Source organism: Symphodus melops (genome assembly GCF_947650265.1).
Source record: "Symphodus melops genome assembly, chromosome: 4".
Lineage (NCBI taxonomy): Eukaryota > Metazoa > Chordata > Actinopteri > Labriformes > Labridae > Symphodus > Symphodus melops.
Window position 1 is genome coordinate 28,551,790 of NC_136694.1, and position 26,783 is coordinate 28,578,572.

General features: G+C 43.9%; 1 long non-coding RNA gene across 3 annotated transcripts in view; it reads right to left on the bottom strand.

Moving 5' to 3' along the window:
• The window catches only part of LOC306822931, a 35,220-nt gene extending 20,025 nt beyond the window's left edge, over nt 1-15,195 (bottom strand). For all 3 annotated transcript variants that reach the window (XR_013778970.1, XR_013778971.1, XR_013778972.1), the window contains exon 1: nt 15,108-15,195. This is a non-coding gene — a long non-coding RNA (uncharacterized lncRNA). The remainder of the gene's footprint in view (nt 1-15,107) is intronic.
• Nucleotides 15,196-26,783: the final 11,588 nt, after the last annotated feature.

Below are 26,783 nucleotides of genomic sequence, written 5' to 3' on the forward strand. Positions count from 1 at the left end.
CCGATAACCTGTTTTCTGATTACATTGGCTAACCGGGGAAATCACTGCTGCTACAGCCTCAAAGGATTTCAGTCCAGGTATTTGGATGACGGTTACAAATTCACAACAAACGCAGCAGCCCAAAACGAAAGAATGATGATGAAAGAACGCTAAGAGAGAGAAAGAGAAGGCAACGTGATTTTGAGTAAATCTCTGTCATTACATTATTCCACTTTCCCATCCATACATACGTTGAGTTTCCGGTCTCTCCCATAATTACTCATCTGTTCCACTGAGCGCCCCCTGCAGGCCAAAGTCTGCTGGATTTGAAGTGTTTTTTCTTTGGCTGTCGTTTTCTAAACTTGTATGTAGAGATTTTCCCTAATTTTCTTCATTTGCAGTTTGATGCATTTGTTTATTTTTTTTCTGCCAAATTTTGCATCTTCGAGCTTTGTGTTTGGACGATTTCATGTGTTAATGAAATTATTATTGTTTCCAAATTTGTAGCACATTTTCCTCCTACGGAGATAATCTGTCGTTGGAGCAGCTGAATGTGGTTTTGTTCCTGCTTCCCTCTGATTTTTATCAATTTTTCATTTTTATTTGACAACAAATACGCCAAATGTTAGCTAACGAATACGCTTTCTGTCAATTGCACGACAAACCCAACCCGTGAGATGAGCCGATATATTCTCCCCCTCCCCTCCCTCTCTCCTGTGAGGAAGATAATTACACCATTTTCAAAATGATTGACACCCATGGTTCAGGCAGCTAATTTGTGAAATTAGGTTTCGATTGACACTGGGATTGTGATTTACCAAATTAAGAAAAAAAGAGATTGACAGTTACTGAACCAATTGAAAGCCGCTGGTCTGCAGGGACGCCGCATCAAAATGTCAAACTGTGAGCCCTGTTGCCAATTTTCCGTCAACAACACCGTCAAAACCAGTATGCATGTGTATCAGTCGTGGTCTTGGCTGACACTGTGTCATAGTCGACCCTTTAGTTGTCTTTCCAGCATGAGGACAAAAACACGTACAGGAGGATTAAAATGACACGCTCCGAGATGTAGAGAAGACAAGACGAGGTTATCGACAGTCCAGAGAAAATCAAACCAAACCAAAGAAGAAAGCAAAATCATCGACAAGATAAAGACACTGAGAACACGATGACAAGGAAACACTTAAATAAATGTTTACATCCGGCACACTCATTTAATTTTAATTTAATTTATTTGCACCAAGAAAGACAGTTGCACAAAAATAAAAACATTAAACAAGAACATTAAGTGCGGGAGAAGTTAAAGCTTAAAAAAGGACCTCCACAAGAAAAATAGAAAATCAATCAATCAATCAACAACAACAATGTCAGAGAGCGGGAGGAGCTTTGGTCTGACTGGGATTATTTCCTGTTTCTGTTCTGTTCCTGTTTTATTCTGATTTGTAACCTGCGCTTTGCATTGTGGGAAACAGTACGCGAGGTAAAGCGCTCTGATGCGTACGGTAGACTTTTTCTGATCCGGGTACTTTTACATACCGTGGATCTCGCATTTGTTTGCTTACTAACATTTGCATTTTTGGCTAAATCAGTGCATGTACCAGTATGGTTTCAGCTGCATCGACTAACATCAAAGACAATCAGGAGGTAACAAGATACAGGTCAGAACAATCAGGGCGGGGCTTAAGCTGCATTAATGCGGTGTCGGACACTTCGGAAAAACAAGTTTCCAAAACCTCCTCAAGTGGGAAGAACATGTTGGAAACTCGAAAAAGAAAGCTGCGTCTGACTTCCTGACTTGACGTCAGAATGATCATCACATGAGGGGCAGAATGTGTTTTGTTCACTTTTTATTAATTCTCATATTGATCGTCGACTTTTCGGAGCATCACTGAAGTCGGAAAAACAACTTCCCAAAACTCGGAAACTTGTCCCACCTGAATGCAGCGTTACATGCAAGGTGGAGAAACGTGATGCGCAGCTTGAAGTCAGCCGTGAGGGTCAGGAACAAAACAAGACGGGATAATAATGAAAAACAACGTGAGACACGAGAAAAGATGCTGTGTCGTCTGTAATTCCAGCTGTTTGACTAAATGCTGCTCTCTTGTCGTCAGAGAGATGAAGATCTTTATTTGTTTGGTGGTCGTTAATTTGCTTTGTTTGACAGTTGCGCTCAGTTGAGCTCTCAGGGCCACCGTACTTTGCTCTCACAAGATGAAAAAGCACCACCGGCTCCTCGTACATCTTCACGAGGCTTCTAAAGCAAATATCGACAAAACCACTTCCTACCCTTGTAACGAATGCGCCGCAATTTATCACGCTCTCCGTGCACAGTCCGGTCAAATACCCGGGGTTCGATGGACTCTTGTTTATTTGTTGTAAATGACTCAAAATAAAAAAAAGTGTCTCGTCTCGTTTGTCTCTCGTTGAGACGGGCGGGCTCACGGTTTGACCCGATGTGGATGTGCTGTGTGAGAAGAGATTCATTAGCGCTCTCAAAGGGGAAACAGCCATTTATAATTAAATGCTAAGGCTCTTCAATAATAAATGACCAGCAATGAATGTTTTTTCCGATGACAGAGTGTGTCAGACAAAATACAAGGAGAGAGAGAGAGAAGCACGGAGAGGAGACATGACGAGGACGAACGTGCAGGACGGCTGACACTAACCACACATGAGCGATAACGTTTGGTCGAGTTAGCTGCTGACCTCCGGATCACAACTTGTTAAAAACACGAGATGCATTGTGCTCGGCTTCGAGACAGTTGGAAAACATGTCACCTGTCTAAAGGTCCATGCACCTCACAGCAGGAGGGGGGGGGGGAGGGGGGGCGAGCGACACCAGAGGAAAGAGAAAGAAAAAGAGTCTGATACACGACACGATTTTGAGAATATTTGGCTTCATATCAGAATCCCAATGTGAGCACAAGATCGGAGAAGAACACAGCGGAGAACAGAGAACATTACAAAGCACTTTAATTAAGTGCATGCAGATCGAAACGGTGACTTCAAAAGACAAGTCTCATGCACCAATCGCAGGAAGTAAACAATCCCCCATCCCCTCCCACTCCCCTGAGGCGAATTCTCTTAATTATATCCTGCTGCGTTCTCACATCGGCTCACACGGACTTCATGCCGAAGAAGTAGCAGGAAGCTGACAGGAGAAACTCCGGGTGAAGCTGACGGGGAAGAATCCGGCTGTTTGCGATCACACGTGCAGCTCACGCCGAAAAGATGAGGAGGGGTTTTTTTTAATTTATTTTTTGCAGGTTTTAGAGTGAGAAGCTCCCGAGCGGAGGTTCAGCCAAACAGCAGCTTGTTTTGGTTTTCATGCTGGAGCTCAAGGGCGACATCTACTGGATCAAAAAGTCGCATGTTCTTCCTTTAAAAGCCAAAGGCAGTAAAGGAAAAAAAAGAGATAAAGGAAATCTTTCAAGGCACAAAACAATAAAATAGTGGAAACTGTTTGAAGACAGGAACTGAAGAGGAGGACGTCGATTATCTTCACCTCTGATTTGAGCAGAGTGAGACGAATGAGCCGAGCGTCTCCTTTACAGCCACCAGGGGACGAGCTCTATGGAACAGATGCAAGGTCACCGGCTGAATTGGTCACGCCTCGGTAACCGTGATGATAAAAAACACCACAGGGAGGAGAGATAATGCAAACGAAGCATAATTCTGCATAAACATTTACACTGACGGATGAATGTGTTGCTTGAAAGATGAGGAAGGAGGCTGAGGGAGGAAACCTTCTCTGGTCGTGTGGACTGTATATGTTTGTATGTAGAAATGATTCCTCCCCCCCATCCTCGGCCTGCAGTAAAACACTGACTGGCAGCCATAACTCTTCAGCAGCAGGACACATTTCATTCGTCCCTCCCTCCCCCCCTCATTTCAAATTCATATCTACATCTCCCGGGGTTTGACGTGCTGTTGCTCTTGAATGTTGCTGCTCCTTTCACACAGTTAAAAACGTCGCCGGGTATCTCACAAAACAAAGATCTTTTCCTACGTTTCGGCCTCTGATCCTCTCATCAGATTTACGGCATCAAAAACGAAGCTTTTGAAAACCTCCCAAAGTGAAGATTTGAGAATTATCCGTTTAGGCGTTTTGCATGTGGACGTCAATAACCCGGGGTTTTGCGCTTTCAAACGTCACAGCCTGCTACAGAATATGTTCGTACACATATGCGACCTGTGTTTAAATTCAGAAACAGAATGAATGTGCTTAAAAACGCACTTCTGCCGTTACGTGTGGATGAAGTTTTTTATAAAAACGAGGTCGTGTGTACGTAAGGTTTTTTTCTAGACGGAGGGAGCAGGATATTCGTTTTTACAAAAACCCGGCTACGTGTGGACGAGGCCTAAATGTCTGTAGATGCAGAGGGACGACACAAGGCGACATCAAGCTGCTGCTAGCTCTCGCCCTGCAGACCGCCGTGAGTCTTCGCCAGGTTACAGCCCGTTAAAAGCTTCTCACTGTTTCTCAGTGTTTTCTTATTTTTGATTCGTGTTCAGAATTAGAGGAGAAGAGCGCTGTGTGTGTGTGTGTGTGTGTGTGTGTGTGTGCATGCCTGAATGTGTGTATGTGGAGCTCCTGCTACACCGAAACCCAAAGTGAATTCACTCAATGGGAAACAAATATTACACCGTGTCAAACGGACGAAGACGGCGTCTGACTGTACGGTTGTTTTAAACGCGTGTCAGCACAGTCACACGGTGGGAGTCTGAGAAACAGATTTAAAGACAAGATAAGACTCACAGTGAATTTCACAATTAAAACACAACAAGAGGATTATTTTAGTTCACTTATAGGATCTACAAAGAAATAAGAGATACCAGTTTATCCACAGGGGGTGAAAACAGGGTTCCTCCATAAGCACGGAAAACACCGACATGAGTTTAATATTACCTTCCACGTCTCACTTTATGAAAGAAAGAGGGAAAGTAAAGTAGTTCCTTAAATAATGAATGATCTTTTTATTGAGCAGACGGTGAGCCGGAGGTTTCATCATCAAATCCACGATCGGATTAACTTCAAGTCTGTCACTTTTAGCCCCAAACTTTTTACCACAGCGGGTCCCAAAAACTTCACAATCCATCTCCTGTGATTCATCCGTTTAATTTCCAGAATGAGAAAGCACTGAACTTGTGCACCGCCTCTGTGTTTTAGTCAAGGCCACGCTAACCGAGACCAGAGTCCTCCGAGACCCAGACAAGACCCCTAAGACATTTACAGGAGGGATCGAGGCCGAGTCAAGACCAGGACCAAGGCAGGGCGAGACAGAGATAGACCAGGATCATACTTTGTTTTGTGTGCAGAAACCAGAAGAAAAATCCAAATTATGATGATTTGAAGTTTTTGTTCTTATAGAAAGAGATTTCCTTGACCTCAGTGGTCTCGAGACCAAGACCGACTTCGAGTCCTAAAATCAGCCTGAAAGGGACAATACCAATCCACATTCTTACACAGAACCAACCTGCGTTTTCTCTGTCTTTTTTACAAGTTGATAACTGTGTATGAACATATCCCAAACTTTACATCGTCTCTCATTTACTACATCCCGGATGGTGTCGGCAGATCCTGATTTCAGGCTGCACAACGGCCATAAAACCTTCACCTGTGAGTTAGAGCAGCCGGCCTTAGAGGAGAAACAAAAAAGACAGTCGGTGAAGCTCCTGTCCTCTGTGCTCGCGCCCGCTCGATAAGCTTATTGCTCTCTGAGCACACAGTAATAACTGAAGGCTGAATAACTCAAATGAAAATATCAACATTTTTTTATCACTTCAGATCTTCTGGATTACGCTGCCCGGACAAAAATATGACGATGTTCAGAGAGACTTTGGTAAGAAAATCCACCGGAAACAATAAAAGAAAGAGAACCACCCAACGGACTTCCTGCAGGTTCAGCCATGTTATTATTCTAATTTTATGACTGTAATAAATAATTTGTCTTATATAATGTTGAGTTGTTGCTGCAGATGTTCTCTTGTTTTCACTTTGATCTTTTAGGTCTCCGTCTTCGTGACTTTTTAAATCCTAAATGTAGAATCAAAAATATAAAACAATGAGAGCGTACCGTTGTTGGAGGGAATTTGTTGCACCACAGAGCAGACTGTGTGTGTGTGTGTGTGTGTGTGTGTGTGTGTGTGTGTGTGTGTGTGTGTGTGTGTGTGTGTGAGTGATGGTCCAGTGCTTATTTATACAGTATGCCCATTGCGGCATCTCGCCACAGGAAAGTGCTGCAGTCACTCTTTAGCCCACCATCTCCAAACCACACACACACATGCATAACACATGTACAAACCACACACACGTGCACAACACATACAAACCACACACACATGCACAACACACATACAAACCACACACACGTGCACAAGACACATACAAACCACACACACGTGCACAACACACATACAAACCACACACACATGCACAAGACACATACAAACCACACACACGTGCACAAGACACATACAAACCACACACACGTGCACAACACACATACAAACCACACACACGTGCACAAGACACATACAAACCACACACACGTGCACAACACACATACAAACCACACACACGTGCACAAGACACATACAAACCACACACACGTGCACAAGACACATACAAACCACACACACGTGCACAACACACATACAAACCACACACATGCACAACACACACATACAAACACACACACATGCACAACACATACAAACACACACACATGCACAACACATACAAACACACACACATGCACAACACACATACAAACACACACATGCACAACACACAGAGTCCCTTGTTAGAGCACACGGTCATGCGATCAGCGCTGCATGTGTCAGGCCTGAGCTCCTGTAATCCACATTGATTCATGGTGTAGAAATGAAACGGCTCCCGAGAGAGAGAGAGAGAGAGAGAGAGAGACTCTCGGCGCAGCTGTTTGTGCGTTTGAGGGTTTTCTGACAGATTTTTAGTTTTTGGTCGCTGAGCTGGCAGGAGATTTGGAGGTTTAAGAGTGCCATCACCTAAATCACACCGTGTTTATTCTAAAAGAAAAGCACCGGGGGGTTTGTGTCAGGAGGGAGAAGTTGTTGAACACCAATAGTCACATTTAATTCAATATCATGAATCAAATGCACCAGTGGTTGGTGGCTGGTATGTGAAATACCAATCAGACAAATGCAGTGCTGAAAAATAAAGCCAAAAACTGCAGTCCCACAAATGGCCACTTAAAAGTGTGGAAGCTCCTACAAACCCCCAAATTAAAATTCCCAATTTAACAGCAGAAATGCACATTTACAGCCTGTTCAAAAATAATTTCTAAAAAAATTATTATTATTTTAAACCAGGAAGACTTTTGGCTCCAATGTAACTTAATAGTTTCACCACAACCGGCAAACTCAACGCTTGAAAGTGTGTTTTTATCCACCAATGATGAAGCCGATGAACCAAATGGATTGTATACCATCTTATCAGACGTGTGGCTGCAGGAGCTGGGAATCTAAAACTCAACCTTCCCGTCGACAGACCACCAACATCACCAACTGAGCCACAGTTTGTTAAACATGAAAACAGTATAAATGAAGAGAAACTCCTTAATCTGAAGGTGACGCCCATGTTCAAGTTGTATTATCATATCTCCCTTCACAAAGACTAACAGCTTAAAAGGTTGATAGTAAATGGATGAGGAGTAGATGGGTAAGTAATATATGGATGACCATAATTGACTTGACTGTTAAGACAAAAGAAAATGGATAGATGTTAAGATGATGGATGGGTGGAAAGGTGGTAAAGTTAATGAAAAGATGGACGCTTTATGGATGGTAAGATTTAATGGATTGACGCTTCAAATTGATGAATTGATAATTTAATGCCCTGTATGGCTGCAATATAAAATCTACATGTCAGATTCTGACTGCATCTCTTTGTAGTGTTTACACCTCCGATGGACTAATGGATGAAATGGATGGTTTAGTGAATGGATGATGAAGGGGAGGAGACGTTGATGGATAATGGGATACAGATGAACAAAGGATGGAAGGAAAGGTAAAAGCTTCTGAAATGGGCTGACTGATGGTGAATATACAGTATGTTGTATATGGAGTGGGTGTATGCGTATAATGGATGGATTCAACGATAGGCGGATGGATGAACGGTTGGATGGCTAGACAAAGGGAGGGATACAAACAAGAAATTGGTGGAAAGATGACTAAAGGGTTAAATCAATGAATTATTGATGGGAAGATGGTTTGAGGGTCACATAGTAATGGATAAGAGGTGGTTTGAGAGGTAAATGGCCAGATGGATAGTTGTAGCTGGGGGGGTTGGTGAGTTAACACATTTATATTTGAAGGTTTTAGTGTTGTTGTCAAGACCACAACAACTGAGACCAAGAGAAAGCCAAGACCAGTTGTGCTCCAAGACCAAAACATCTAGGGATCAAGACCGAGACTGTAAAAATCATCAGCTTGTGTGAGGCGGTTGTGTCACTAACATCGGGAGGTTTTGGGCCTTGTGGTCGTAACCAGAAGAGAACGAACAAACTGAATTGAAGTTTTTGGTTCTTTTGGAAAGAGGTGTTTTCTTTCTCGCATTCCACAATAATGACGTGGGAAAAAAGAGCGGTGGTTTGGATTTAAAATCCAGATTCTTTCCCAGTCCAAGACCGAGTAAGAATCCGAGAAGAAACCAAAACCTTCAAAAAAAATCGGTCTCGAGACCAGTCTTGATTAAAAAGTCTGAGAACGAGCAATTTGATGTTTACATGAATTAATACAGAAAAAGATTCACACTTTGGTGTACAGATTGAATAGTTGAATGTGTATATTATTGATGGAAGATGAAGGGACGATCATGTGGTAACAAAACTATAAAAACAAGGAGATATAAACAGATGTACGGGTCGAATGACAAAATCAGTAAAGAAACAAGAATTGGTATTTTTAGAGTCATCAGCACGATACATGGTTAAGACTGTACTTTACTAAATCTTTAGCATCTCTTTTTCTAGCTTTGTCCATCATATATTATGTCATTACATGTGAATGAATGTAAGAATTCATGCTGTTCTGGGTTTTTTAAGTCACCTTGTTTGTGTTGGTTTTCTTAGAGAAGGGAGAGAAGAGACTCAGGTTCAAATTGAACAAACCAGAAAGTTTAATAAAGCAAGGAGATGCAACGCAGACACGACGCAGGGTCGACCTCGCTGACTCGCACGTCAGCTACCAAAACCAGAGAGTAGACCAGGAATGTAAGAAATCACAGGATTATATACAGTAGGAAGTTGCCTCCTTTAAAATGTTGGTGTGCTGTGTCAGCAGAAGTTTTAGCGGAGATGAGGTGATGTTTGTGTGTTAGTTTCTGATAAAGAAAGTGTCCTTGAGGTGCTGCACCTGGACAAGACAATAGAGAGTCTATGCTGCAAGTTTAGAGCAAAAGGAAGAGGCCCATATAAGGATAAAAGGAAGAGGCCCATATAAGGATAAAAGGAAGAGGCCCATATAAGGATAAAAGGAAGATGCCCATATAAGGATAAAAGGAAGAGGCCCATATAAGGATATACGAAAGAGGCACATTGGCCTAACAGCACAGTAATTTGTTAAATGGTTATATACTGTGCAGGGATGGATGGATGAAGAAATATAAGGATATACACATAAATGGTGGACAAATGGATGAATGGTTGAATTAATGTATGAAGGATAAAATGTCTAAAAGATAGATGGATGCTGGTGGCGCCGATAGCGCAGCGGCAGCGCGCGCACCATGTTGCGAGGCTTTGGTCCTCGCGCGGGCGGCCCGGGTTCGCGTCCGGCCTGTGGCCACCTTCCCGCATGTCTCTCCCCACTCTCTCCCTGTTTCCGACTCTATCCACTGTCCTATCAATAAAGGCATAAAGGCCAAAAAATAAACCTTTAAAAAAAAAAAAAAAAAAAAAAAAAAAGATAGATGGATGCTTTAAATGGACCGATGAAATAAGTGGTTTAAAGGACGGACACATGGTGGACAGTATGGACATGGACAGATAAAGCAGTGGTTTAAAGGATGGACACATGGTGGACAGTACGGACATGGACAGATAAAGCAGTGGTTTAAAGGATGGACACATGGTGGGCAGTATGGACATGGACAGATAAAGCAGTAGATGGATAATTCAATCAGCAAGAGGTTTCAGATAAAAGACAGTCGTCATGGATCGATTTCTAAATATGTATGTGGATGTGAATACGAATGGATGCACAGATAAATGGTGAGATTCCTGGTTAGATAAGAGGACGGACGGATCAATGGGCGGATGACAGAATAGATTGTCTGGATTGTTAAGTAAATAGACGGATGTATACATGGCTGGATGGGCCGTTAGATGGGCGACTGGAAAGTGCTGCAGTAAAATAAATGTGCGGCTGGACGGAAGGACGGAAAGATAACTCAATGGACAGCTGAATGAACGGTTGGATGAGTGAGTTTCCTATCCGGCTGATGGTAAATTAAAAGATAAAAACTGATATTTTCTGAGTCACACACTCGCGTTGTTCAGAGCTGAGCCTCAGTTGGTTTGTTTTTCTGCGAAGCAGAGACTCTAAATGGGGCTGTAAATATCAGAGCGGCTCCTGACGCCCATTCACTCAGAGACAAACAGCGGGGGGGGGGGGGGGGGGGGGGCTATAAATCCAGAGTTTATGGTCTGTCCATGGACCAGTAAAACACCCAGAGCTGCAATATCAGTCAGCAGGTCAGAGAGGAAGAGTGGAGAGAGAGCTGGAGAGGGAAACAGGTCATCAGGGAGGACGGAGATGAAAGGAGGTCAAACTGATGGTAAAGAGGGGGAGGAGGAGCTTTGTGGTAACATCCCTGTCTTATCGTGAATCTTATAGCTCTGCCTGTGTGTGTGTGTGTGTGTGTGTGTGTGTGTGTGCACATGGTTGGAAGAGATTGTGTATCTATCGTTTAAGTCTAAAGTCTCAGGAGAGAGGACATTTTGACTTGTCCTCACTCTGAACCCTGATATAGGTGATACTCTTCCATAACATCCAAGGAAGTGATGTCTTCAACATGCAGTCTGTTTAACTGTTATTAAAAACCAGTTTTCACTCCGACACTCCTAAAAATGTCCATTTCCTGAATTTCCTGAAATCTTAACAAAGACCTGACGCTGTGAAAGTCACAATAATGTTTACAACGTATCCAAGATGGCGGCTGACCACACGGCCAGCACTTTGAAGACAGTTTTTGCTATTTTTAATTTAACGTGTTTAAAGTGACCTCAAAAGAGTGGAAAAGTATGACGCGGCTTCATAACAAGCAAGAAGATCGAAACCATGCGCTTGCACATCACTGCACCCAGACTTGTTGGGGAGCCACGGAGCTAGCAGGAAAATATTCAGGAGTCGCTACCACATCAGGGTGAAAAATCGGAGTTTCCACCTGCAGCAGGCCCCCCCCAAAAAATCAGGAAATATCAGGAGTGTTTGGCACATACCAGCCACAAAACACTGTCAATAATTGCTGTTAATTTACTGCCAGTTTTCAACACTAAAATACTGTTTTGATGTAAAACAGTGAAGAACTGTAGTTCGCTATGCATTGTGGGACGCTCACCTTGACCTAGCATAGGCAGAGATTAAACTTATTTTACAATAAAATGGAAAAAGACTCAAAGTATGTTGATCTTATTTCTGAAATCGTCTCATCTATATTCTATTCTTTTTTTTTTTTGCAATGTTTAATTGTACTTCTGTGAAGAATTAAAAGAATACAGACATTAGTGTTCTGTTTTACCGGGCACTTAACAAATTAAGATAAAAAAAAAAAATTATGTAGTGGACAAAAAAAAAAGGTTAAAAAAAATTCCCTTGGTGCTTGTTCCTCATGAGTTCATTAAAATTGTGCCGCGGCACGGTTCATCCTGCTGCTTGTTAAAGTGTAACAGCACGAGATAAGCTGTAATTGCACAACACAATCATCAATCATTTCACCTGATTATCTAATAAACTGAGGCCTCAATTGTTTGGGAGTTTAGCTGTAATTAGTTTCCTCCTGTAGCTGCCTGTAGTACGTGTTATCTGTTGGAAGTTCAAAAACAAAAAGAGGAAGGGGACGGCCTGCTGCAGCCTGGTGAGGACGGCCTGCTGCAGCCTGGTGAGGACGGCCTGCTGCAGCCTGGTGTGTCCATCCTGCTGCAGCCTGGTGAGGACGGCCTGCTGCAGCCTGGTGAGGACGGCCTGCTGCAGCCTGGTGAGGACGGCCTGCTGCAGCCTGGTGAGGACGGCCTGCTGCAGCCTGGTGAGTCCGTCCTGCTGCAGCCTGGTGAGTCCAGCCTGGTGAGTCCGTCCTGCTGCAGCCTGGTGAGGACGGCCTGCTGCAGCCTGGTGAGTCCGTCCTGCTGCAGCCTGGTGAGGACGGCCTGCTGCAGCCTGGTGAGTCCTTCCTGCTTCAGCCTGGTGAGGACGGCCTGCTGCAGCCTGGTGAGTCCGTCCTGCTGCAGCCTGGTGAGTCCGTCCTGCTGCAGCCTGGTGAGTCTGTCCTGCTGCAGCCTGGTGAGTCCGTCCTGCTACAGCCTGGTGAGGACGGCCTGCTGCAGCCTGGTGAGTCCTTCCTGCTTCAGCCTGGTGAGTCCTTCCTGCTACAGCCTGGTGAGGACGGCCTGCTGCAGCCTGGTGAGTCCGTCCTGCTGCAGCCTGGTGAGTCCTTCCTGCTACAGCCTGGTGAGGACGGCCTGCTGCAGCCTGGTGAGTCCGTCCTGCTGCAGCCTGGTGAGTCCGTCCTGCAGTATGTGAAGAATGAAGGCGGACTTCTTCAAACTTCTGCGGGCTTCTGTGAGAAGCGGATGTCACGGTGTGAATAATGTATGAGGCCTATAAGGTTTGGCTCTTATAGCGATGCATATTTGACCAAAAGTGCTGCTTCTGAGGGGCAGAGACGAACACGCAGCACTCAACATGCAGTATGCATGTTCAAATATACACGCCTTCTTACGTTTGTACTACTTTTAACTATCACAACTACAACCACAAACCTTACGACTGACCTTTTTATAACTGCAAAGTTACGTTCTATATTTCATACTGACAGCACAGCGCCGACGACGACAACCAAGTCGTTCGATTCGACTAGTTTTTTTATTTTTTTTTATTTTCTGTTGCGTCTAATTATGATATCTATGACATCCATCTTTTCTCTGTGAGATTAATGTTGTTTTTGACCACTAAACTAATAAACTAAATGAAAGAAAAGGGACAAAGAGCCATCGTGGATCAACCTCGGTTTGTGGACGACGGTTTTCAAGCCTCACATTTGATAAATCTGCCGTTGTCTTCTGAGCATGTCTCTGCAGCTGAAGCCTTGCTGGTGCAGCTGGCGGTGGAGGTGATCAGCACCCTCTTTAGATTTGATCAATATGGGCTTTTTACAACTTGCAGAAAGCTCCTGATATTTCCAGGAGGAGCTGTATAGCAGTCTCTGTCGCTACTTTGGCTTCTTTTTTTAATTTTGATTGCATTTACTCTTTATCATTTTTCGTCTCACTCATTTCGCTTTAATCTCCTCATGGGGGCTGACAAGGTGTCTGTGTGTGTCTGCAAGGGACATTTCATGTGCAATATATGTTACTTGCTGAGTGATGAGAGATGTTGTTTTGTTACCTGCCAAGGGACTGCAGATGTAGATTAGCCTATAGGCTAACTCTGGTGCATCTAATGGTTACGTTTATGTTTTAATTGCAGTTGAATTGGATGTCATGATTTACCTCGGGAGACCCCCTGCAGTCCGCCTGATATTATTTAGACATTTTATGGAGTGCATGTTACATTACATCACTTCCCTCTTGCATATAATCACTTCTTTTATGCACAAAATGGTAACTATATGTTTAATGAATATTCTAATCAACAGCCAAACTGGCTCATTTAGAAAACAAAAATATTCTCAATTTAAACTCTGGATGTCTCCGGTGGATTATCAGGAGTAGAAATGAAACTCCTGCTGAGGAGGGGCGTGGCCAGTGTTCAGGCACGAGGCATGTTGAGCGGGGCAACAAGAGTGAGCGCTGTCAGATCGGAGCCGCCTTTCTGGCTGTTTAATACCGTGAATGTTGTTTTTCAATGTTGTGCTTCAAGACTTAATACAAGAAGACAAATTATCAGGTCAATCCCCATGAGGTAGATTCAATATTTATCATCTATTACACACACACACACACAAACACACACAGGCCTGAGAGCACACACACACACAGGCATGCAATTACGAGGAAGAAGAGTTTGAGTGATGGGCCGCTGCATGAACGCGTCCCCGAAGCAGTTGGGAGTTTCGTGCGTTGGCCAAGGACATCGTTACAACATCCGGGAGGTGAAGCTGGACTCCTCCAAACCCTGATCCATGCTGGACATGAACCAGCCTCCCTTCTCTCCCTGGGCCAATCCCCTGCAAACTCAAGTACTCCCCCACCCCACCCCTTTTTTTTTTTTATAGCGTTACAATATGGATGTGACCTGACTGCTTGCAGGCTGCAGCAGCACAGGGATCCTCTGGAAAGATCTCCCTGTAATTATTGGATTATTGAAGGGTGGAGGAGCTGGAGGCCAACCCGAGCCTTTCACACTCATGATCACAATCTCGATACTCCCTATGCTGCCATCCATCCTGCAGCCCCCCCTCCTGCCTCTCCTCAGACTGCTGCGTGGAGGAGGCAGAGCTGCTGGGAATCCCACAGTCATCCATTATATAACCCGCTCTGTGCTGCAGTCATGGTGCTCAAGCTGTGACACTGATTAACTGGTGGCTGTTCTTCTAAATCGAGCAGATCAACCTCCACATGGAGAAATTCATCATATTTTCTATCCACTTAAAGGTTTACTCTCTGATGAAGTTTAAGCACCCAATTTTGTTCAAATGTCCTTTTCAGCTCAGAGTTGAGACATCGGTCAATATTTCAAACTCGGGTGTAGAAAGGTGTGAAGTAGAACTTTCTCTCAGATCATCTCCAGCTCATTTTCATAAATGAACATGAAGCACTGTGCAGGTTGCATATACACACCCCCGCCTCTCTAAAAGAAAACAGGGAGGAGGACCCGAGTGCAGCAACAAAAAAATATTGATTAAACAAAAGGCAAAACAAAAAACTTACTTAAATAATAAATCCAGAATTCCAAAAACTAAGTAGAGAAAAAACAAAGTAAATCCAGGGAGCGGAGGGAACAAACTACAGGCTAAGACTCACAGAGGGTAAAAAAGACACAGGTGAGGACAATCAGGACAATCACACAGGCAGGAAGGAACAAAGAGCACAAGACCACCTAAACCAGATACTACAAAATAAAACAGGAAACACTAAATACTAGACTTAAAACACAACACAGGAAATAAACTTACAGGCGACATAGGAGGACAAAAGGAAGCACACTCGGGAAAACATGAGAACTAAAGACAAGACAGGAAATCAAAACTAAATCATGACAGGAAGTGCACTCATCAGTGGGATTTAAAATACCTGCAGAAGTTTTACATGTATGACCCAATGAACTGATCAGTGATTACAAAACGTTCATCACGACCGTAGACTGTAAATAAACGAGTGACATCCGCCATCTTGTTTCTGCAGAAATGCTGTCTCAACCCAACTTTCAGTCAACCGCTCCAGTCGATCGGACCGCTCGCCTCACTCCGCTGCCCGGATGTCAACAAGCACAGCAGACAGACGAGTGGCGTGTTCTAACAGGAGCGCCATTTGACAGCCATTTTCTGTCATGATCTGTCCAGGTAGTATCTGTCTGTCTGCTCCTCCTGTGTCTCCTCCACAGGTCTAGATTTGCAGCAGGTGTGGTCTCCAGGTGAAGCTCATCATCAATCAGCGTCCGCATATAAGCCGACTCTCTCCACCCAGTCGGCGCCGGATTATCGTCTACTCTACGTGGTGTTTGTTCTCCGATCAGGCTCTCGTGTATTTTTGCATACTTGTTATTTTGTGACTTCCCGTGTATTTACCTTCCTCGTGTTTTTCCCCCGTGGCAGCTCCCTGTGAAGACTCACCTGCTCCTCCGTCTACCTGTCGACTTGTCGTCTGCTGTTTGTCTCATCTGTGTTCACCTCACACGTTCGGGATTCGGGATTTTGGATTTCACCGGGACTGTCACTTGGATTTAGATTGCTGCATCGTTCCTGGTCGAACGGGGATTTTTTTTACACATTCATTCCACTCGTGTCACTTCATCGTATTTAATTAAAATTAGTGTTAAAACTGTCAAGCTGTCTCTGAGTCTTGCGTCTGGGTCCCACCATTCAGGGAATCGTAACAATTTTCATCTGGTTATATGGAGACTGTGTCTGGACGTGTAACTGCAGGGAGGCTACAGGTGTTAGCATCGTTAGCATCGCTCAGCAAACCAATTCAACATGTAGACGCTGTAATCCAGTCTGTAGCAAAATCAATGCTGCTCATTTGGACTGTTTTCTCGACTTGATGATTGGTCTGAATTTTTTTTTGCTTTTAACCAACAGTAAAATTAGTCACGAGGAACTTCCCTACAAAAGAAGTGTTTTAATTAAGCCTCTGGTCTAATAGATACTCGTGGCCAAAATGTGCGTCACGTACGAGGCCGACTGATGTGCTACTGTGACGGTCAAATCCTAGACCCTGTCCAAAGGAAGTCCTCCCTGCATCCAGGGCTTTTCTTGCTCTTCTTGTTCCAGACTCTTCCCCCGTGAAGTGAATGTTAACTCAGTCGTCGTTGACCCTCTGTTGGAAACTCCCGAGAGCAGCTCATGAAAAATTGACAAGTTGGTGTCTCCGCCTGCGGTGTCACCTCGCCAGGTTAACTGTCACCTTCAACAGCTACAAACTGTGATCAAAGCTGGACTTACATCAGCCTCCCTCTGGACCCAAAACAAAAACCCTGGACTGAAATCCTGCCACTCTGAATGTTGGCACTCCAGCCTGTATGTGACCTGACTTCCGTTAGCCTGTAGCAGCTGCTTTTTACGTTAGCTGAGGAGCGGGGCGGCTGGGGGGCTCGCTGTCAAAACTAATTCAGCATTTTAATAAAAGCTAACAAGGTCTGGGGCAAAGCCAAGACAATCGAGAGCTGAGGCCAGGACTTTGTTTGTGGGTGGTCTCTGAAGACTGCCTCAAACACGAAGTCCTCATCGAATGTACAATTTTCCTTCCTCCCTCATCGTTAGCTTCTGTGAACGGTCGGACACGTACTGCCGCAAGAAATTATGGGATGGCGTTATCTCATCTTTTTTTTTTATTGTAAAGGATGGTCTGGTGCTAAAAGAGGTTATACCTTTCCTTAGCTTTTGGAGGATTTGAACGGCTCTTATCATGGCCGCCACTTCAACGCTTGTAAAGTGTAGCATCAGAAGTGAAGAACAGGAAATGACTACTGAACGCTAAAATAAACAAAACACATCACCAACATGACACACCTGATATCATCCCACGGTTTATTAGAAATGTTTACAATTAACACATTTTCAGGTACACACTTTATGATGATATAAACTGTCAAAAAAAAAATGTAATTCGTTTGTAAAAATCACGATTTTGCTTTTCTTGTTACACGAGGGCAAAGATGCATAAAGTGTTTAAGTACAACCTCGAATTTTCTCTTCAATTCTTAAAGAAAAGTATTTTCTCCGTATCGTCTCCGCTCTGAAAGCGTCTTCTGACCATCCTTTTCAGCTTTATCACCACTTACAGCGACGGAGGTGGTGGTGGTGTTTTCAATATTTTTTTATTTTTTATTTATTTCTCCGAGCACTGAATCACTGGCTGAGCGCCGATGGCCCAGCGAAGGAGCTCGCAGCAGAGAGGACACGCAAGAGAAAGGAAAGGGTTAATGCATAGGAGGCTGCACCGTGTGGGCGTGAGGTCACAGCCATAATCAATACCAAACAGTTGGAGAAAAAGTTAGAAAGTAGAGGCAGACACGCAGGGGGCAGAGCAGAGAGGGGGTGGGAGACAGTAAAGCTCGACTGATTTGAATTCTATTCATAATTCTCTGCTGGGAGGCTGGTTAGCTGAAGGCGGCGGATGATGAGAGATGGAATGAAAGAGGGGGAGAAGGTGTGGGAGGTAGAGAGAGTAACAAAGGGAAGGACAGGCTGGGAAGGAGTGTTGAGTCTCTGAGGGGGAGGGAAACTGGGAATTAGACACAGCTCGGCTTCAAGAAGAAAGGTAGAGAGACAGACGGAGAGAGAGAGAGAGAGAGAGAGAGAGGGGAGCTGTGTGTGGAGGTTCGGTTTCTGGTTTTCAGCAGCTGCTCAGTTTGATTCGTGCAACAACAAAAAAAAGAAAACTAGAGCATGAACTGTTATTTGTCTCACACACAAACACACAGACACATGAACTCTGGGTGTCCTCGGCGACAGGAAGTGATGCAATTACGATGCAGAACTCCTCGGAGCTCCGTCAACCGCAGACGGAGATTACACGGGAGCGCCGCAGAACGCCACAGGAGGTCCTTCAAACTGCTCCCAGCTTGACTTTTTTACTACCATCACCACCTTCGATGATCAGTAATTGTTTTCACATCATGTGCAAAATGTTGTTTGATGTGCAATATTTCCTGTCAATGTCGCCGCTCCATGCACAGAGGCTGTCGTTCCTCAGGAGAGGGCAGTGCGGGTTCAAATCCCGCCGGTGGCTCCTTTCCTGCATGTCCCTCCCTCACTCTCTTTCCCTCTCCTCTCTGAAACAAATATTCCTGTTTGTACTTTTTCTTGTGATGTGCAATTTTGACGTGTCCACTTGTTTTATAGCTTGAAAATATGGTCAGTGGCGTGTTGCAGGTTTTTGGGTGGCGTCGCTTCTTTGAGGTTTTTTTTGCTTCCTGGACGAACTCCGGCTGATTCCTGCCCAGCTCCAGTTCATTTGTCCTTCTCCAGAATCCGTCCACAACCCCGTTTCACTAACCCCATCCAATATGGCACGCCCCCCCCTCACACACACACACACACACACACATGCAAACACATACATGCACAACTACACTGGACAGAAAGATGATGCTCGGTGAATCAGTCGGCAAAGTGATGGAAAAAAAAATAGAAAGAGTGAGGAGAGTGATTTTGTGTTTTTTGTTGTTTTTATGTTGACGGGTTGGAAATCTATAAGCGTTGTTTCTGCCATCCCCTTTTCAAACCTTGTTGTTGTTGTTGTAGTTGTTGTTGTTGTTGGGTCTGGTTTATGGTTTGAAATAAATGACTTGACTTGAATTGAATCATAAAAAGACCAGCTAGACTGGCTCAGTTTTGAACTGGAAAGCTAACGTTTGTTAGCAAGATTAAAAATCAGTGACTCTGTGTATTAGGCTATTAACAGCACGTATAACTTCATCAATAACAATATAACTAATCAGCCATGATGTTCACACACACGTGTGTAGGCTGTCAGCCGCAGTCAGGACATTCACTCCTGTGAAAGTTCAGAAAGTTGTTGAAAATCTTGATTTTGATTTGGGGAGATCGACACGGCTGGGTAGATGTTAGAAGAGCCAAATCGCTTTGTTTGGGGCTTATTCCTGCAGACCTGGTTGTTTGTTTCTGTCAACACTGCTGCAGCTCCTCAACATGGCACACATCATGTTTAACTCACTTACAGGTCAGATCTTTTTTCTCTTTAAGTCAGCCTGAGGTCTTAAAGGCCACTGAAGGCTGTTTTTAAAGGTTTCTGAAGATGGTGATTGTCACATTTGTTCGACTCACCACAGACCACATGCTTCAGAAGAAACCAGAGAGATGCCTCTAAAAGCCACTCGAAATACAAAGAGATATCAGAAGACATCAAACGAGGGAGAAGGAGCTCCAGCTGCTCGGAGAGAAACTATGAAGAAGTTCCTCTCTGTCCGGGAGAGGCAGGAGAGTTTTATCTGTAAACAAATCCTGTCATCTGAAACCTAAAAGAAACAGTTAACCTTGATAAGAACTACCAGACTATGCACAGGAGGACTGTGTCAATGCACACACACACACACACACACACACACACACACACACACACCATATGCGGGTATGAAATGCTGGGTTTTGTCTCGTGTCGAGCTGTCATAAACAAGCTGTTGGAGCTGCTTGCAGTCTAAATATGGACGTCGTGAGCTGGTCTCTGTTATGAGGCTGCAGACCTCCTGTACAAACATCCAGCCGTCACACACACACACACACACACACACACACACACACACACACACACACACACACACACACACACACACACAGGAACTGCTCAGGACATCGCTGCAGATGGAAACTCGTTCTCCAGTAAAACGTGTTCCTGCTTCCTAAAAGCTGACAGCTCCTCACTGCAGGTGTTTCACGTTTTGTTTCTCTGACAAAGAGAGAGAGAGAGAGAGAGAGAGAGAGAGAGAGAGAGAGAGAGAGAGAGAGAGAGAGAGAGAGAGTTGAAGTTAAAGATGGTTTAAAGTTACAGCTCAGAGGAACAAACATCCGGGGGGATAAAAAAACACGGTGACATCTGGTACCGGAGGAGAAGTTTACCTCTGGGGAAGAAGTTTGTGTTGATGTGAAACTTTAAGTTTGACAATGTTGGGATGATAAGCAGAAAATAAGCCAATACAAACCTGTAAATGTTAAGTCGTTGAAGATAGATGCGACTGTCTGCTGTCAGGATGTGTTGGCGTTTTGCAATCGTTTATGTTTGTGTTCCCCAAGATGGTGAGGGGACGAGAGTTTAAAACGATTTATTAACAAACTGAAGAGATACAACAGAAAACAAGCTTCAAACACAATATGAACAAATCTAAATGTAATTCATACAAGTCAAAGCTTACATGCAAACTGTAACAAGAAGAACAGTAAGGTCTCAATGAAAAACACTCTGCAGGCTGCCTTCCCTCCTGGACCTCGGCTCCTGGTCAGTCTCATAAGTCCGAGGAACATTAAAGAGAAAAATATTCATATTTGATCTGTTTCAGTCATTATCAGATATTGTTGCTCTCAAATGAATCCAACACTATTTCATTTCATTCATTTTTATGTTTTTATTTCATTTATTTGCTAAATCAAAGTCATGATCTTCCACTTTTTTTTTCTTTTTTTCCCAACATATCGACACACTTTAAAATATCTCATTTGTCCCTCAGATGGTTTCAGCTACTCGGACATGAAGCAGCACTGCCCCCTTGTGGCTGAAGAAATAAATGCAACCCTTTAAAATGTCAGGAAACTTCCTGCCATGAACTTGACTAATTTGAGTTAATTTTTTTTGGCTTGTTTAAAGTTTCATAGATGAGAATATAAATATATACAGAGGATGACTTCACCCTAAAAACCTTGAAATCAGCAGAGACTTGAGACGGAGTTTAAAACAGTTCAGGAGAAGACAAAATGTGCATCGTCTTTGGAGATGAGACTCCGTCATGATGACTCAGAGGGGTAACAAGGCGGACCGTTTACCCCCCATGGAGTCCAGACCCCCGGTGATGGTGGGGACGGAAGGATGCTAGATGTGATGAGGAGGAATCTGAACTCTGCTGAGCTGCACTGAGACTCAATGTGATGAGTAAACTCCCCAAATCTGCTGAAGAGGAAGAGAGAGGAAGGGGGAGGGGCTTAATTAAATGATTGTGGGAGAGAGTGTGAACGTGTGCTCTGCACTACGTGAGTGAGATGTTTGCAAAAAATAAAAATAAACATCGTTATAATGCAAAGATTTCAAAGTTCGGGGGCAGCCTACAGGACGCTGAGCTGGTGGGAGTTTGGTGCTTTGCTCAAGGGCACCTCGGCAGTCCTTGAGAAGTGGTCTAGCACCTTTATAGTTTCCAGAACAGCTTCCATATTTTGCTCCACATCGGGACTTAAACCGGCGACCTTCCGGTACCTAACCTATAAGTCCCAACAGACTGAGCGACATGCCGCCCTTTGGTGACGCTGGACTCCTGCAGAGACGTTCAGTCTCACTGTGAGTGTCTCCTCAGGGCTGGCGGGTTCCGGACGCTTCTGTTTCCTCGCTCACAGAAGAGGTCCAGTTTGTTCTGAGGTCACGTCAGGCAGAGGAAGCGAACTGAAGCCGGAGCAGCGGGCTGTGGACGGACTGGCCGGACCTCGGACTCATTCAGCTCTCAAAGACGACATGGGAAACGTCAAGTTAATCCTACAAATAAACTCTGGGGGTTCCTCTTCAGCCCGAGCACACACAGCTTTCATTAAGTTGGCTCGTGAAGGGCAGAAACAAAGATGGTGGTCTTTCAACATTAACAAATGGTCCAACCCAAATTAAATGTTTGTTTTGTGTCTGTTCTGAAATGTTCTGATACCTTTTATACGACGGACAAAATCCCCTGAATCAGCTCGTGTGTGTGTGTGTGATTCAGGCCTGTGTGTGTGTGTGAGAGAGAGAGAGAGGCATGTCTCTAGACTAACAGACAGCCAAATCTGAATTTCCCCTCTGGGATAAATAAAATATACCAAAAAAAATTAAATAACGTGGATGATCTGAGTATTAGAATGAACATATTTGGAGCTCTCTGACAGGATTTTTTATTTTGTGGTTTTATTTAACGGTTATGAAACCATTTCCAAATTTGATCCTGTCCAATAGGATTAGCAGCATCACGAAATCCATCATTTAAACTTCACTGATAGTGATGACTTCAAAGTACGAAGGCGTTGCAAATGTACACAGCAGCTCATTCCTCTCCTTTGTCTTCTTGTTGTCTCTTGAGAATGATATTGCTGTTGTGTCCTTCATCGACAGGAAACGTCGATGGACAGACATGTGAAGACCCTCCCCTGACTTCCGCTGGGTCCCAAGCAACCACTCAGTGTGTCAAAGCCTCGTTGCTGGCTCTGCGTCGAGTCAACACAGAGTCGAGCCTGCGGACATGAACTCTGTCAGCGTTGCTGCTGCGCGTTGGACCGTCGCCGTGGTGACGGTTGCCGCTCACAGATATTATTCTGTGTGTGTTTCCTGATCCTGCTGAGGCTGGAGGCAGAACAATGCGAGAATAAAAATATAACTGTCAGAGCGCAGAGGAGGACATCAATACAAAGAGGACTGGAATACATGCATGCAGCAGGCTCTTTTATTTGAGATAGTACACGATGTAATGTAACAGCTTTTTAACAAATGAGCACAGAGGTCACCCTGTGGCGTCCATCATCCTTTTTTAGACATGTCTGTAAATAACCCGTTTTCACAAGCATTTTAAGAATCCACTCAGAGAGCTCCTAACTCTGCTTAAAACAATCCTAGGCAGGATATTTATTTTTTTATTTTATTCATTTTTTATTTTCTCTGTTCAGCGCTTTGAGGCTCTAAAAGCATTACATAAATGTAAAGTATTATTATTATTATTTATTCAGCCTCGGAGTGATTTTAGGAACATTTTTTAGAGCGACTCTGAGCGAGGAAGAAACTTTCATCTTAGTGAGGAGGCGTGGTCGACCACGTTTGGACTTTTTTTTCTGAAGCTGTGATTTTTTGATCCAAATTAAATGAGGAATAAAGTCTCGTTAGAAGTTTTGTAATTAAGACGTACATGCTGAAAGTTATATCAGCACGTAAACCGCCTTACTCGATGATTGGCTGCAGCTGTGGAGGTAACCAAGAGCAGAGAAACTCAACATGTACACATGGATTGAAAATGTCTGCACAAAGAGTTTTTCTCTGTTAGGCCCGACTATCATTCAAAAAGATTATTGTGATTAAATCTTTTCTCTTCAGCTTGAGAAACTCTTCATCCTGTAATAAGTCTCTCCTCCTAATAGTTTTACACCTTAAAGGCAGGGTTGGTAGCTTTTGAAAACTAGCATGATTTTGAAAGTAGCATTCCCTCCGTGCTCCCTCTGAAGCCACGCCCCCTCACTTACAGGGTCCAGAAGCGGACCACAGCTCATGCTTTGAGTGCATGCATGGGGTAGAGAACGAGCAGGGAGACGTGATTGGTTCATTTAAAAAGAAAGTGCAGACATTTTCTTTGTTCCTCTTTCAGAGTACCTGAGTTATTAATTTCTGTCAGGACCTAAAAAAAACAAAAAACGATTTAAACCAAAATCTTAAAAAGTAGATCTGGAGAAAATGACCAACCCTGCCTTTAAGAGCAAAGACACTTTGTAAATAACTCTCATCTTTGTCATTAACTTTGAGGTTAATTCTTATAAAATGTCAAGATTCAAAGAATGTTTTCACGAGGAGCAACTCTTAGTACTCAGGAGTCTTTGTGAATATACGACTCCTGAGAAGAACCAGGAAATGTAAAGCTCAAGCTATACAGAAGAAACTCAGCTCAAGGCGTGTGATCGTGCTGATATAAGTGGAGGTGTAATGTTGTGAATTAATTAATTCATGATGTCAGACTTCTTAATTGAGTGTCGATTTCATACTTGCGTGTTTAAGTAAAGTGGCAGGCGGTGAATATAGCTGATAAAAAGCTGCTCTGCCTGTTCTTTATGTTACTTGTTTTACACTCTGCATGTTACATCCACCTCCTTCATGCACACACAGAAACCTGCGACATTACATAACTGAAAATATATTTATTAACGCTTCCTGTGAATTCTTCACCATCCCACTTTTGTCCTTTTTTTTCCTTAAAACCTTTAAATGTTACATGACTGAGATAACCTACGTTAAATAACGGGCGGTTATAAAACTCCTCATGATTTCCCTGATTGTAGTAAATGAACCTGAGCTTGTAATTAAACGCTTTTTGTACACTTTTTTTTTGCTTCTGTGTTTTTGGGTTACCCGAGTTCTGACTTGGACTGGTTTAATAGACTTGTGTGAGCCGAACCTTTTATCTGTCTGCTTCTGTTATCTTCATCTTGTTTGGATAAATCACAGCTGAACTTGCGTCCATCTTTCACCTGACTGACACACAGGGAGGAGAGACTCAGATATCCCCGGCCTTCCTCTTGTTATGACTGACATGACTTATGAGAACTTATGTGAGAACTCGGCTCCGAAGCTTTCGCCCATATTTGTGTGTTTATTTGAAGTGGAAGAAACCAAAGTAAACCACATGCGGTAGCCCTCTGAACCACAGCAGGAACTTGAGTCCACAAACAGGCCCCGGCCAGGTTCAAACTCAGAGCCTTGTTGGTTTTAGGACATATTGCTCACTACAGGGCCACCGTGCTGCTGCGTCTGTGCCGGTTGTCATGGCAACTAAGCAGCAAGGAGTTTTGGGTTTTGGCTTATCGGGGTGGACGGCAGCAGTTTTGCCTCTTTCTTCTTCTCTGTGTTTGGTGACGGGGCAGCTGGTGGGAGGCGGTGTGTGTGTCGTGTAGCTTAGCAACTCCCTCGGTGGACGGGCGATTGATATGCAGCTTTGTTCGAGTGTCTCTCTCTCTGAGCCAGAGAGGGGGACGCCTGAACAAAGCCATCCTTATTGAAGCTTCCCCCCCCCCTCCTCCTCCTCCTCTTTGCCCCGGCTCGGCGACGTGGGAGGACAAATACTTGAGCTCAAAGGACCGAGGCCCAAACTCACAACAGCCGTCCTGAAAGAGGAACTCGGGGGAGCCTCAGATGTCCGAGAAGAGTCTGCAGGTGTCCCCAGAAACATGAATGAATTGTACCTCTTATTGTAGCCTATGGAAACTGACGTCACACATGCACCTTAAAATTTCTCCTTATTCACAAGACCAATCAGACCGCACAGATTCTCCGTCTCTGCATCCTCGAGCTTTACCTCTCGTGTTTTAAAATGAATTTAATTTGATATTCAGATTTAGAGACGCTCATTCCTTCACTCACTTCCTGTGCGGCTTCTTGTTCACCAGACTCAGTTTGTTTTACTTTTTGTCACTCAGAAACAGAAGCAGAGGTTGTTATTATATACACAAACAAAACACACAAAAGGCTGACTTAGCCTACTTCTTCTCTTTATTCAATTACTCCAACAAACAACGCGATTCGCCTGCATGGCTCCATCAGGTTTGTGATACAAGATAACGCTCAGGTGTTTTCAATCAGCAGCAGCAGAGAGCTAAGTGTCCATGTGTCGTCATGTCGTCCATGCAGTGGTGAATCTAAAGTCTGTTGAGGATCAAGACAAAAATCAAGTCCAGACACGTGCTCGTTAGGTTACCTGTGGACTCTAAAAGGTGTGGATGTGAGTGTGGCTGATATCTGCCCTGTGATTGGCTGGCGTACAGTCCAGGGTGTAACCTCAAAGGATATCACTATTATTAGCATTACCTGGTTTTTCTACAGTGTAACTTCTGTTTGGGGTAAAATGAACGAAAAGAAGAAAAAATAAAAGTACTTTTTTCAAAATCGAAGCAGAAAGAAAAAAGTGAGATTTTCCGTAGTTCTCACTTCTAACACGTCAATAGGGACACGAGAGCCACGTCTTAAGATAATATATAACATCAAATAACCATGTAATCTCATCTCTGTGTTGATATAAATCTTGTGAGGCTGTATAATATCAGCGTGGTTCAAGATGGAAGATTTTTCATCCATTGTTTACGTCCCGGTGTAACCACGCCTCTCATCCAATGACAGCTGGGATTGGCCTCAGACACCGCTGGACGTGATTTTAAGAGACTTTGGAGATTCACGGAGGACGATTTTCTTTCTACTCGAGAAGATTTCCCCAAATGTTGTGGACACATTTTGTTTTAAAAGAAGTGTCCGACTATTTCTTCGACGAAGCGAAGAGAGAGAGAGAGACTCTGTGAGGATCAGTCTGTAAAAGGGAGGAATTCCTGTCTGCTCTCCTCAGCAACTGGTCACAGAAGCACTGTGGTTATTATGTCTGCAGAAACTCAAAGGCCAACTGTTATTGTGAAGCTGTGACCTTCAATAATTGAATCATGACAGAGAGGAGCTCACAGTCAG